We start from the raw sequence: 14,203 nt of genomic DNA, 5'->3' as shown, positions 1-14,203 counted from the left end.
GACATGATGGCCATCTTACATGCAGTAGACACCTGGTGACCATACTTATTGGGGTGGCATTTCCAAATCCGCACAGACCATCAAAGCCTCAAATATGTTTTGGAGCAACGTCTATCCTTGCCCCAGCAAAATAAATGACTGACCAAAATGTTGGGATATGATTATGAGATAATTTAAAAGAAAGGGCACGAAAATGTAGTAGCGGATGCTTTATCACGCCAATTTGAGGATGACAACACCCTACTATCAATTTCTCTTCCCATTCCAGATTGGATTGAAGAAGCCCGCAAGGAATGGTTTTCACATCCCTCTCTCTCCCAACTCATTAATAACTTGAGAGCAGATCCTAATTCCACAGTAGGGCACTCTTGAAAGGATGAGATTCTTCGCTACAAGGATAGAGTAGTGATATCACCGACATCCACCCTCAAAACCCACATTTTGGAAGAGTTGCACTTATCTCCCACTGCATGCCATGCAGGCTTTCATAAGAATTATGCTCACACTCATCGTTCCTTCTTTTGGACAGGCATGAAAACTGACATTCTTATTTTTGTAGCTGAATGTGATGTGTGTCAATGCCACAAAGGAGAAACAGTCAAGCCCCCAGGCACCTTACAACCATTGCCCATCCCTGCCTCAATCTGGATGGATGTTTCCATGGATTTCATTACTGGTCTTCCAAAGTCAGGCAACAAGTCAGTCATCATGGTGATTGTGGAAAAAATTTCTAAATATGCTCATTTTTGCACCCTACCCCACCCATTTACCCCCCCTTTGGTGGTTCAAGCTTTCATGGACCAGATCTTCAAACTACATGGCATGCCCACTTCCATTGTGTCTGATAGTGACTCGACCTTCACCAGTAACTTTTGGCAATAACTTTTCAAGCTACAAGGCACCCAACTCCAACTAAGTACTTCCTATCATCCCTAAACTGATGGTAAAACTGAAGCAGTCAACAAATGTTTGGAGACCTACCTAAGGTGCTTCACTTCAGAAAAGCAACATCAATGGGTACAATGGTTACCTCTAGTTGAATGGTGGTATAATACTAACTATCATGCCGCCACCAAGATGACTCCATATGAAGCAGTGTATGGTCAATTCCCACCTTCACCTACTTCCTATATCCTTGGATGCTCTAAGGTGCAAGCAGTGGATCAACTCCTATAGAACTGTGCAACCATGATAGCTCATCTCAAAGATAATCTCCATCCAGCTCAGAATCACATGAAACAATAGGTAGACCAACATCGTTCAGAGCGCACATTTCAAGAAGGGGATCATGTATTCTTGAGGATGCAACCATACAAGCAAACATCATTCAAAGACAAGGGCTGTCAGAAATTAGCTCCAAAATTCTACGAACCATATCAAATACTTCAGCGCATTAGAGAAGTAGCCTACAAGCTAGCCTTGCCACCGACTGAAAAAATCCATCCCTTCTACTATGTATCATGCCTCAAGAAAGTGGTGGGGAACAATTGTAGAATTCAAACCAGTCTACCTAAATTGGATGAAGAAGGTTCACTCTGGCTCCAACCTAAATAGGTCCTCGACATGCGAGAATGAAATCTATGTGGCCGCATGATCAAGGAAGTCCTCGTTAAGTGGAAAGACACCTCTCCAGAAGATGAGACATGGGAACCAACCACTATTCTTTAGTAGTTCCCGCAGCTTTAGCCTTGAGGACAAGGCTATTTTTTATGGGGGAGGGCATGTTAGGGTCCCATCCTAACCCCTTTATTTATGTAATAGGGTCGAGTCATAGTTATAGTTAGTTAAAGAGTCAATTAAGCCCATATTAATAATTGTAAGTGGTTGACCCAAATTTAAAGAAAGGGACCACAGTTAGTTGCAAATGGGCCATGGTATTAGATAGATGGTATTGAGAGTTGCAAACGGGCCATGGTATTAGATAGATGGTATTGAGAGAACCATGGTACTGACCCATGGTATTGCATGTATGAATCCTATAGAAAGGATAAAGACTCCCCATTAAGGAGCGTTGTGTCTTATTTTGTAATCGAGCTCTTCTCTGTTGGAGGTTTCCCCCTTGAAGAGGCAAGTGAACATTGCTTTCATATCTGAATAATAAAATACTTTCTGTTTTTCTCATTTTGTTCTGTGTTTTGGGTTCTATTTCTTCGTATATTTGGTATTTTGGCATCTTCTCGCAGGTCAAGAGCATAACAATCTTGATGATATGAGATCAATAAGATGGGTTACTGAAAAATCTTGATTTCATAGTCTTATGCTTGGTTTATGATGAGTTCATATTGCTATCTCTATATCATGGGATATTAATAAATTGCAGATAAGAATCTTATAAATGATCACTTGAGTTCATATGGTGTGATGATTCTTCTTGATACACTCGATTGTTGTTGAATGTTCTCCTTATCTTTGATAGATGCATATTATGATATTAAGAGTATGGTTATTGATATACTACTACTACAACTGTTGGGTGATTCTTGGAGACATTGCATATTTAGTCACGTATCGATGCATGAAAGATTTGGTCACATGGTGATGCTGATTGATGCTACATTGTCCTATCTTACTTTATTATGATATTCTTGGTTCTCACATATGTTGTTGATGCATGAGGAGATATATATTTCTTTGATGTACGTGGATTGAGGTTCCTTATACAAAAGGAAAGAGAAAGTTGACCTTGATGAGGTCAAGGGGCTGAGTTGATATCAGATCTCTAAGGAACAATATTACGATGTTGATACAATTTGGTAATGCTGCGTATTTGGTCACAGGTTGATGATATTGAAGCTACATTGTCTTATCTTGCATATTGATGAGGATTTACATGTTGTTTTTCATATTCCTGCTATCTATGTTGCAAGATCCTATGATGACTATTATGGTCTTGCTACCACATGGTGGAGGTCCTTGTCTTTGGTTTTGATCATAAATGTCATATTTGTCTCTTGATGTAAAGGCCTATGATGTAATAATTGTAAAATTCAGTCATGTTTGGACTATTAGGGGTCAAGTCAATTATGTATGTAATCCCATTTTGGGCATTTGATGTAATGTTGAGTCAAATATGTAACCCCACTGTGTTGGGTGATTGATGTAAGCATGAGTCCTTGGTGATAGGAAAGGTCATATTTGGTTGAGTCATAGAGTCATGTACTTCACTGAATATATTCCAGAATATTCAACATATTCTCAGGGGAGCATAGTCAATGTTTATATTTAGCAGATTAGACCTACAATGGTTCTCTCCATAAAGGGAGAAAGAAGTCTTCATTCAACATTGGTAAACCCTTTTCCCTTGATGTAAAAGGGGGAGAGTAGCTTAGTGTTTGGATAAGAGAAGCTTGGTATGTCTATAGATGTGTTTAAATGTATCTACAGGCAGTGGTGACAAAACACCAAAGTGGTTGCCATCAAGTCCAAAGTGGGATATTGTTGGAATTATGACTAATGTGTTGTCCTTGATGGAAACCTACTTGATAAAAATGTCAACATGATGGTAGAAGAATGAGTATACAGGTTGTTGTAGATGTGACATAGAGAATGGAAAAAGGAATATTAGTTCAGAGACAAAAAGACAATAAAAGAAAATTTTAGGAAAGTATACACAAATTGTGTGATGAGAAACTGCGTACATATGCCGGTATGGTGAAGAAAAGTCATGTATAATTTATGCACCATGGTATTCCCAATATTAGGGGTCTTACCATGGTATTGACCCATAGTAATGAGTGTGATAATGGATATTTGATCCCATCAAAGAATGCCATCAACATTACTGCAAGATTGGCCTAAGGTATTAGATAAGGCCTAAGCTATATAAGGAGATGGATATCAAAGTGTTATGTGTGCAAGTTATGGGTTATTGATGAATGGTTTGATCTGAAATAGGTGTGCACCAAGGAGAATGAAGGAGGTTCAAACTTAATAGATTTGAAATCTTTGTAGTGAATAATGAACATTCTTGCTTGATCTTTTATGATTATGATTAACAATGATAGATCTGGGATGGTAGTGATACTCTGACATGAACATTTGATAGTAAGGGTTGCGAAGTATGTTTTGTGGTTTCAACAGAGGCATGATTAAGTGATTACAAATCTATATGTGGGTATTCCATTAAGAAGTCACGTACATACATGGATATGCTTCTGGGTAGTCATGTATATATTATGTAGTATGCATAGATTTGTACGCAGGTCTGGTGAACGAGAAGCACGTTCATACATGGAAGTGTTATAAGAGTTGTGTACATCTGCTAGGGTTTTGCAGTATGAGATGTTATTGATGTTTGATCAGTTCTGTTATGATTGTTGTTGTCTATTAATGATGTCCCTGTCATGATAATCTTTGTTTGATAGTTCTGGTTGGGTTAAATTGTTTATGGAATGATATGTTGACCAGAGATGATGCTACTCTATGATCATCTGTATCTAGTTCAGTGATATGTGATGGGTTGAGTATGTGGTTTAGTAATTGATTCATAGTGACAATGGTTTAGACTCATTTGTTCAACATTTTGAGATATGCATGCAAGTCCTCTTAAGGAGAAGCACGTACATACGTGGGTATGACTCAGAACAATAGTGTATATATTCTAGCATATGGTTGACCATCGTTTGCAATAACAACAATTGGTTTCTGTGTTGGGTAACAATGTTTGGCTTATTGATGAGTAGTTGTGCATTGATATGATCTATCCTGGTTTAGTTTGATCTAGTTGTATTGATTGATTAACATTCAGTGATTTCTTTCATGATTCAAGTAGTTTAGTGATTGAGTTATTTGATAAATGATTGGTTTTAGGATTATTATTTGGTATTGAGCTTAAATGATGGTAGTGGGTCCAGTATGAAAATATGATGAAAAGTGGCCTACAAGTTTGATGTTTTGGATCAAGTGGATCCAATATGAAATATTATGAAATGTGGTCCACAAAGGTGCTGAGGGTTGGAGCCTTTAGTGAGGAATTCAAAGCTTCCTTCTAGTGGTAGTTGGTGAATCAAATCAGGGGGTTGGAGCTCCCTTCCAACAGGAGTCGGTAAACGAGATTAGGGGTTTGGAGGTCCCTTCCAGTGGGTGCTGGAGAAAAAGAGAAGGTTGTAGCCTTCTACAGGTGGGTGCCTACGTACTAGTATGAGTCTTCACCAGTATAATATTGTAAGATGTTTTCCTTTATAATAAAAGATGAAGACAAAGATGACAACATTGGTGATTTTCTCCCACATTAGGTTTCCACCTAAAAATCTTGGTTTCCTCATTTGTTGCTGTGATTTCTGATGTGTGATGGTTTATTTTTTTCTTACTGCGAATGGTGACTATTTAATTAAAGGCCAATGAAGTAATGATACACTAGTTAAAGTATAACAGATGATGAAATGCATGAAAATATATTTAACTAGATATACATTGTTTTCCTTCATCATAGTCGCGTACATATGTCGGTTTACTTAATGACAATAGTGTACAAAAATCTAAATAAGAAATTGAAAGGTTTAATTGAGTTTTAAAATACTGATCCACCCCCCCGCCCCCTATCAGTATTTTTCCCAATAACAGTGAATAATAATAATTTAAATGAGTATTCAAAAGGTGAAAAATATAGCAACCCAAGGGATCTCAGACTATTAAAGGTCCTCAAATAGGACCATCCATGCCATCCAAAAATAGATTTGAGGCTCTTGAATATGAAGGCGTGGAAGAAGAAAGGGTGGAGTCAAATAAAATTGATCCATTAAATCAAGAGGAACACACTAAATTGGAAGCCCACAAGGATCAAGAGGAAGCAAAAGAGGAACCTAGATCCGTCAACCAAAAAATTAAATATTTTAGCTTTGTGGATTTTGGAAGTGATTTCATTTGTGTTTTTAACATCCTCTTAAAAAATATTCTAGAAGTAGTTGAGGAGGAATGAGAAGAAGAAAACGAGGAATGGGAAGAAAATAACCTTTATAGTTATTTCTTCCCTTCCTTTGCAAATTTTATGAGAAAAGAGTCATGTCCCACTCCCCCACTAACCAGGGGAAGGAAATCATATAAGAGAAAAGGAGGTGGAATACAAACTTATGTTGGGAAGTAAAAAAACTCTAGATGTTATCTTTAATAGTGGAGGAATAAACATGTGTAAAAGATAATTATGTGTTGTTTTTGCATTATTTTATGTGGACAATTATTTGAATTTACCCATGTAAATAGGAAGTATTTAGTCTTAGATATGATATGACAATTATTGGATCATTCCCCTTTCTTACTTCAATGGGAGATGGTATTTTTGCAATCTAGTCTATAATAAATATGTTAGCTTTGTACTCTTGTTGTCTAGTTGTAGCACCTTTTAATAAAATTATCTCCCAATTACTAAAGCCATTCCAATTCTTAAAAGAATTGATTAGTAGGTTTCCTTCAACTAAACCATTCCATTAATAAAGTTCACATAAGAAATACAATTCAAGGAAGTAATTGAGATAAATACAAATAGAGATAGTCCATTAAAAGATATAGATGAATAATTTTCTTTTCTTAATTTTTTTATCTACCAAATTGTTTGTAGAGGAGAAATTCACCTCTCCACCATAAGGATCTTTTGTAGGTTCCACCCCAAGCTAGGATATGAGACCATAAGGGTTAAGGAAAGATAATAGACTTTATTTCTCACTCAACACAACCCACATTATTCTTAACTCAACAAATTCCCACCTCACATAGTACTCCAAACACCTCACCAACCACCAATTGGCCATAGAATCTTCCTCTCAATTAATAGAGACACAAACTAAAGAATTTCCCTTCTCTATTACACAATCCTTAAGAATTTTAGTCTATTAAGTGCTCTAGTGCAAGAAAAAGAGTCCATGAGTTGTTGATTTCCATCTAGAGAAACTTAGTATTGGTTTCTAACTTAAAACATAGTACAACATCAACAAAGTGATGTGGGTAATGGGTAGACATTTTTTCTCACCCTACATCTATGGTTTTCTCTCCAAGGTTAGTGATTACTTATAATACAACCTCCACAAAACCACTTGGATTGCTATGTACTCTCACATGCTCTCAAACCCATATTTTCCAAATATAAGTTATGGTCACAAGAATGAGTTTCTAACTTTATAGATGATATGATTTACATACTAGGTTGAGAAATAATGCAAAAAGATAGATCCCAAATAAAAACTATGGCTATTTTACTTTTTAGTTTCTTGAGGCATATATGCCCTCCCAAGAATGTCATTGATTTTACTTTAGACACACATATGATCAAAGTGGTGAGTGAGCTTCTTAATAAAACGTGATAAAAAGGAGGGAGGTTTATGAAGTGATACATGACATATAAATCTATTTTCCATGGCTTTGATTTCCTATTCCTCTCTTATGAGCCAAGATACCCTTTATGCTCTTAAGCAACCTATTTGGTGGTTTTTATTATATATTATGTTTTCCCATTTTGTTAATAACCTTTAAAATAATATCATAAAGTGCACCTTTTCAATACCTCTATATGGTGGTAACTTAGGAACATGAAAATAACACCATAACCAATCCTTCAAGTCAAGGTGGTGTCCATTAGCTAGTTGAGACTTTGCTTTGGGATTTAAGAGAGGAACATTTACAAGACATATTCACATCATGGGGTCATTGAAACCCATCCCACTTGGATTGATACTATCAAAATAACCATGTCATCATGACATGTACATGATGTGATGTAATATATTCTAGGGGTTAAAAATAATGTATTGAAATCTTATGGAATATTATAGTCATTTCCATTTTGAGGTAAAGTCGTTGTGACTTTAGTAGTTGTATTCACTTATTGTAGTTCATGGATCAATCAAATAAACTTGACCTGAAACTTAACAACCTTCAAAGGTCCATTAACAAATAAGGAAAATGCAACTCTATACTATTAGAGGCGTTTGGCTTGATAAATGGGATTATGAGTAGATTCATATTAGAAAAATCCTCTATATACATAATTTACACAATTGTTATCAAAGAGAACCACATTTTTCAGCTCTGACATCCTCTAAAAATAAAGCCAATCTAATCGAAGCATGGCACCAACAATCACCAATATCAAGTAAATAAAACTTGTAACAAAATATGGTTGGGGAAATGATAGTGGCTATGAAAACCCACAAGCTACTTTGTGGTTGATACCTATGACACGAGTCATTAGTTATGCAACTCTCCCTATTTCGTTACTACACCACTTCTTCATATGTAACACCCTTTTTCATTACTACATCACTTCTTTGTATATACATTTTTATGCTAGGTTGGATGGAAAAAATATGTATTTTTTTAAGTGTAATGGGGGTTTAGGAGGTTTTAGGCCATTATAAGATCAATTTTTATATTTATTATTCATGAGCGTACATTTTACTTTTAAATATGGATTTAGGTTTATAATTGGCTTAGGGGCATGTTTCTGTACTACAAAATCAATTTTATACTATATTATCAAATTACCAATATAAAGTTATTTTCAATAACCCCAAAATGAAATTCTTTCTTAAAATACTTTTACATATTAAATATAACATTATGTCCTTCCCAAAATAAAAACTCAGTTAGTATATTTCTTTTTGTTTGGACACAAAGGTTTATCCAAACCATCTATAAGTTTTCACAAAACTTCATAGATTGCTATAAAATAAAATGTTTACAACATTTTTTTGGTTAAAAGTTAAAATACAAAAATGATTCACCTTCTTTTATCAGAGGAAACACTGGCCTTAATAAGTATATTAATAAGTATATTGTTACATTGAATCTCAAATTTTAACAAGTTAAATAAGGATCAATATGAATGGAGGATAGTCTAGTTTTTCCATCTTTTTCATTAATTAAAACTGGATCTTCAACCTTAATGATTTTTTCTAAAGAAATTAACTATTAACTAAACTTATTATATGACAACCTCATCTTAATAACAAGTCTCAATAAATATTTAATATGCATAATATAGTGCCAACAACAACTTCCAACTTAAGTTACAAAGATGTTATCGCTTTAACAATTGATTTATTCCAAGTAATAAATGGAAACATAATTCCTCTAAGAAAATTAGTGGGATAATATTGATAAGCCAACTTAACTTATATCATTATGAAATTAATTCTAAAGTAAGTTGATTTAAACATAGGAGAATATTGTTGAACCCAAGGAGCCAATTCCACACACATGGGAGTATAAATAAATAATATCAACACCTAAAATATGGATCATCAAGTTAAATTGAAGAAAGAATATATCTAAAGAGAAGATTGATGGCCCGACTTAACTTATATATTTAATGAAAGTAATGCTAAAGTAAGTTGATTTAAACATAGGAGAATAATATTGAACCCAAGGAGCCAATTCCACACACATGAGAGTATAAATAAATAATATCAACACCTAAAATATGAATCATCAAGTTAAATTGAAGCAAGAATATGTCTAAACTATACACACATACACACATGATTTCATTACAATGAAGTTTTAGATATTTAGATAATATGTTCTTCTCAAAATAATTGTATCTAAACATCTTATGAGATAGGTGAGTTGAGTGCCCCTTTTTTTTGAATTGTAGTTTTATTTATTTTTTCCATGAAGATGGTGCTAATGTGGTTGATAAATATTAACCAACATGTCTCTCACATTGCATTTCAATATTTTTAAGTTTTCAGCTATAGACCCCTTATTAACCATTTTCATCTAGCCTTTACTACTTATATGCCCTTGCTTATGAGGTTAATTTATTACAATTATTTAAATTTTTTCTTTCTTGCCAGTGCTACCAAGAATTTAGATTTTCTAACTCAAACAATTGGGGAAGCTTCTTGTGACTACTTTCCCTAATATTCACTTCTCCAAAAGTATGCCACCATGAAATTAAAATTTCCTACCCATATTAATTCTCCATACCTATTCCTTATTGAATTTTCTACAATATACACAATATTTTTTTTTCTTATAAATAATTAGTACCTAATGATTCTTCACACAATATTCTTATCTCACTGATATCATTGAGAAATTACACTTAAGAAAATATCAACTAAAAATGTATCAGAAACAATACATTTCATAGAAAGATAGGCATACATAATATAGATAATATGTTTACCTTGGGAAACCCAACATTGGGAGAAAACATAGAAAATTTTATTTTAGGAGAAATTATTCTCCAATAAGGTTTAAAAATCCAATATGTATAGAAATGTGTTCCAATATAAAGTAAAAAAAAATACCAATCAAACCGTGACTCAATAGGCCTCAACCTATCCTCTTTTAATTCTACATCAGGCCCTACGACCCCTATGGCCCGCGACTCATGTGGCATGCGACCTGTGATCATATCTCTTGCTGTCCTCTAACTCAACCTCCTTATGATTGACTATGACACCTTTCTAACCCCAGAAAGATGAAGAATAACTCACTTTTGTGGTGATAAAATTGAAATTTCATGTCATGTATTTATACTTGTCTAGTGGGCTAAATAAGCCAGGAGACACACCCCTTCACTTGGCTGGGCCAACTTGATTTCCTAGGTTGACTTGCACTCTAAAAATATAAAAGAATTATTTTTATTTTTTTATGTCGACTTGGAGACCTCTTTGGCATGCGAGAATACCTCTCGATGCTACAAAAAATCAATACTCATTCATAACGAGGGTGGTATTGTCCTTAGATGCAAACAAATTTCTCCTTAGTTGGAATTTCTCCTTCCTTAAGAAAGGTTCACGAGCTTGTTATGTTTATGTATGCACATCTATAGATAACTCCATCTTGGAGTAGGCAATGTGACTCCTCACGTGCACGTATATAGATCACTCCATCTTGGAGTAGGGAATGTGAGTATCGTGGGGCATTTACCCCTGGCCAAATTAGCATGGCCCAACCAAAGTCCTTCATGGATTCTTAGGAGAGGATATACCCTTGGACCATTCATGATCCGAATGGAAAATGACATCAACCCATGGTACTCATCCACCCATATTATTCATTGACCCATGACCCATGGTATTTAAATGGCATCTGCCCGTGGTATTGTAAAATCCACCCATGGTATTCATTCACCCATGGAATTGACCCGTGGTATTGTAACTGAAAAATACTATAAGTAACAAGTCACATTTTGTAAAAGGACAGATTGTCTGCTACAATGTAGCCTTTACAGTTCAGAGGCATGTAGCCGCCACCTCTTCTTAGAGATAAGCTACCATCGCCCTAGCTGGTTTATTTCCATTTCTGTTTGTAAGCATATTTCAGTATTTTACAGTAATGAAATGAAGTATTATTTCCGCTGCATATCTATCTTTATGGTTATCTCTGTATTTTATTGTGTTCCTGTTTAAATCTGGATCAGTGGGTTTTCATAAAAAGTTTCTTTGTGGTTTTGTTTATTGGGCATTATCCTATTTTTCTTCTGGCAATGCAAGTTTTCAGATCTTGGGGGTCTCTCCTCCCAAGATCCATTTCAATCTTTTAGATCTTGGGGGTCTCTCCTCCCAAGATCCATTTCAATCGTTTAGATCTTGGGGGCCTCCTCCCAAGATCCGGATCAGTGGTATCAAAGCAGGTTATGATTCCATGGGAATGAGGGTTTGATGCATATTTCAGTTTCAAATTTTGCAGCAATATTCAACAAACTTCAGGCATGTGCTACAACCTCCACATAGCACTTTCTTGGGTCAAGGAGGAAGAATTTTTCTTTTCTCATTTTTTTGCAGGAATTTTTTTTGGGTGGCGAGATTTCAGATCAGATCTGAAAAATTTGGTACAAAATTTACAAAAAAAAATACTAGATCTGGATTCCTCTCGAAAAATCACCCAATTTCAAAAAAAAAAAGGGTCGAATCGGAGTTCGGATGTGGGCGATATCGCTGATTTAAAATCAACTATTTTATCAGAATTTTTGTGATGACGGAACTGTTGCAGTGCGAATATGAGATCTCAGAGCATCCAGATAAGGATTTCCAACTCATGGGAAGATGCAAAATAATCCTTCTGCTTCCAAAAATAGGTTATAATAAACATTCTGAGTTATATTGGCTGAGTTATGTCCATTTTAATTCTGGAGCAGCATTCGGAGTGGGTTTCCATTGGAGACATGCCCTCCCACCCCACTTTAGTAGGCACCTGCTTCACATTCATCAGTTTCAACATAGCAGCATTCGGCTTGGGTTATTTGGAGACATGCCCTCCCACCCTAGGCTATGTAGGCACCTGCTACTTCATCAACAACCAACATCATGGTTATGGGTCAACCGCATAAAATCCTTGTCATCGAAGTCCATTTGCTAGGCCGCACACTGTCAGAATCACAGTTGGTGACAAGCATTACAGGGTATCTCTATCCTTGGATCTTAATTTATCAGGGTTTTGGGTTAACCACATAAAACCCTTATCTTCAGTGGCTCTTCATATTCAACAAAGGATTCGTAGGAGGGAACTTTACGCAATGGGGACCATTGCTTCTTAAGGAGGGAGGAATGATCCGAATGAAAAATGGCATCAACCCATGGTACTCATCCACCCATATTATTCATTGACCCATGGAATTTACCCATGGTATTGTAAATGGCATTCACCCATGGTATTGTAAAATCCACCCATGGTATTCATTCACCCATGGAATTGACCCGTGGTATTGTAACTGGAAAATACTATAAGTAACAAGTCACATTTTGTAAAAGGACAGATTGTCTGCCACAATGTAGCCTTTACAGTTCAGAGGAATGTAGCCACCACATCTCTTCTCAGAGATAAGCTACCATCGCCCTAGATGGTTTATTTCCATTTCTATTTGTAAACATATTTCAGTATTTTACAGTAATGAAATGAAGTATTATTTCCGCTGCATATCTATCTTTATGGTTATCTCTGTATTTTATTGCATTCCTGTTTAAATCCGGATCAGTGGATTTTCATAAAAAGTTTCTTTGTGGTTTTGTTTATTTGGCATTCTCCTATTTTTCTTCTGGCAATGCAAGTTTTCAGATCTTGGGGGTCTTTCCTCCCAAGATCCATTTCAATCTTTTAGACCTTGGGGTTCTCTCCTCCCAAGATCCATTTCAATTGTTTAGATCTCGGGGGCCTCCTCCCAAGATCCGGATCAATTCACCCCTAGCCAAATAAGCATGGGCTAGCTAAATTCCTTGACGGATTCTTAGGTCAATTTCATCTATCTATTCTAATCAAATGAGCATGACTCTACCAAGTTTGTCTAGGTTATTAGGAGAAGATTTGTCTAATCCTACAGTTTCCCTGGGGCATACACCCTTGGTCAAATGATTCAGAAAAGTCCTTTTGGTTTCGAAGGTTAATGTGTCCATCTTCCCTGGTCAAATCAACGTGACCCAACCAAGTCCTTCTAGCTTCTTAGGAGATGGTATTCCCAATCTTGCAAAGACATCAACACTCCCTCTTAAAGAGGGAGACATTCTTCATCATGCCAAGCTTGTCTCTAAAGTATAAAAATTTTCTTTAGACATAGGATTAGTGAGAATGTTCGTAATATGATTTTCTATGGATATGTACTAGAGCTAACCTGCTCCCTTCTGGAGCATGTCTTAGATGAAGATATATTTGATCTCAATGTGCTTCGACTTGATCAAATAGCCTTGCAAGTAGATTTTGAAGCCACATTGTTTCATGTATTGCGACATTAGCTATGATATAGTCTTTCTTTATTGTAATTATTGTGAAAAGAGTCTACTTCTAGCTATATAATGAAATCATAGTCGATCCTAGGATAAAGCAACACCTCGAGGTTCACTTTCTATCCTCTGCACTCCCAACCCAATTCCTATAGCCACACTTCACCACTTGAGAAATATTTGAAACCATATCCAACGACACCACACGAGTACCTTAACTCATGCTTCATTGCATGCATTGACTCAACCATAAATTTACTAGCTTCCTTCACTGGATCCATCACCACAACTAATTTCTGGTCACCCTAACTAGGTGCCCCCTCTAAAAATGAAGTAGATCTTCCTATGGAAATATTGGATGCCCCCTATGCCATTATTAATTCCTCTATCATTGAAGCATATCCTTTTGTCTGGCATGGTCCCCTCATAGAAGGCATACTGCTCCTAGAGACCTCCTGTATATTAGCATTTATTTTGACAATCTTGACCCATGACATCCTCTTGGAAGATTTCTCCTTCCACTTTGATAGACTATCTTCTTCCTTGGA

The sequence above is a fragment of the Pinus tabuliformis genome, chromosome 7 (genome assembly GCF_031772625.1).
Source record: "Pinus tabuliformis cultivar Carrire ecotype Pingquan chromosome 7, CPIR1, whole genome shotgun sequence".
In the NCBI taxonomy this organism is placed as follows: domain Eukaryota; kingdom Viridiplantae; phylum Streptophyta; class Pinopsida; order Pinales; family Pinaceae; genus Pinus; species Pinus tabuliformis.
Note: the sequence above shows the minus strand (reverse complement) of the source record.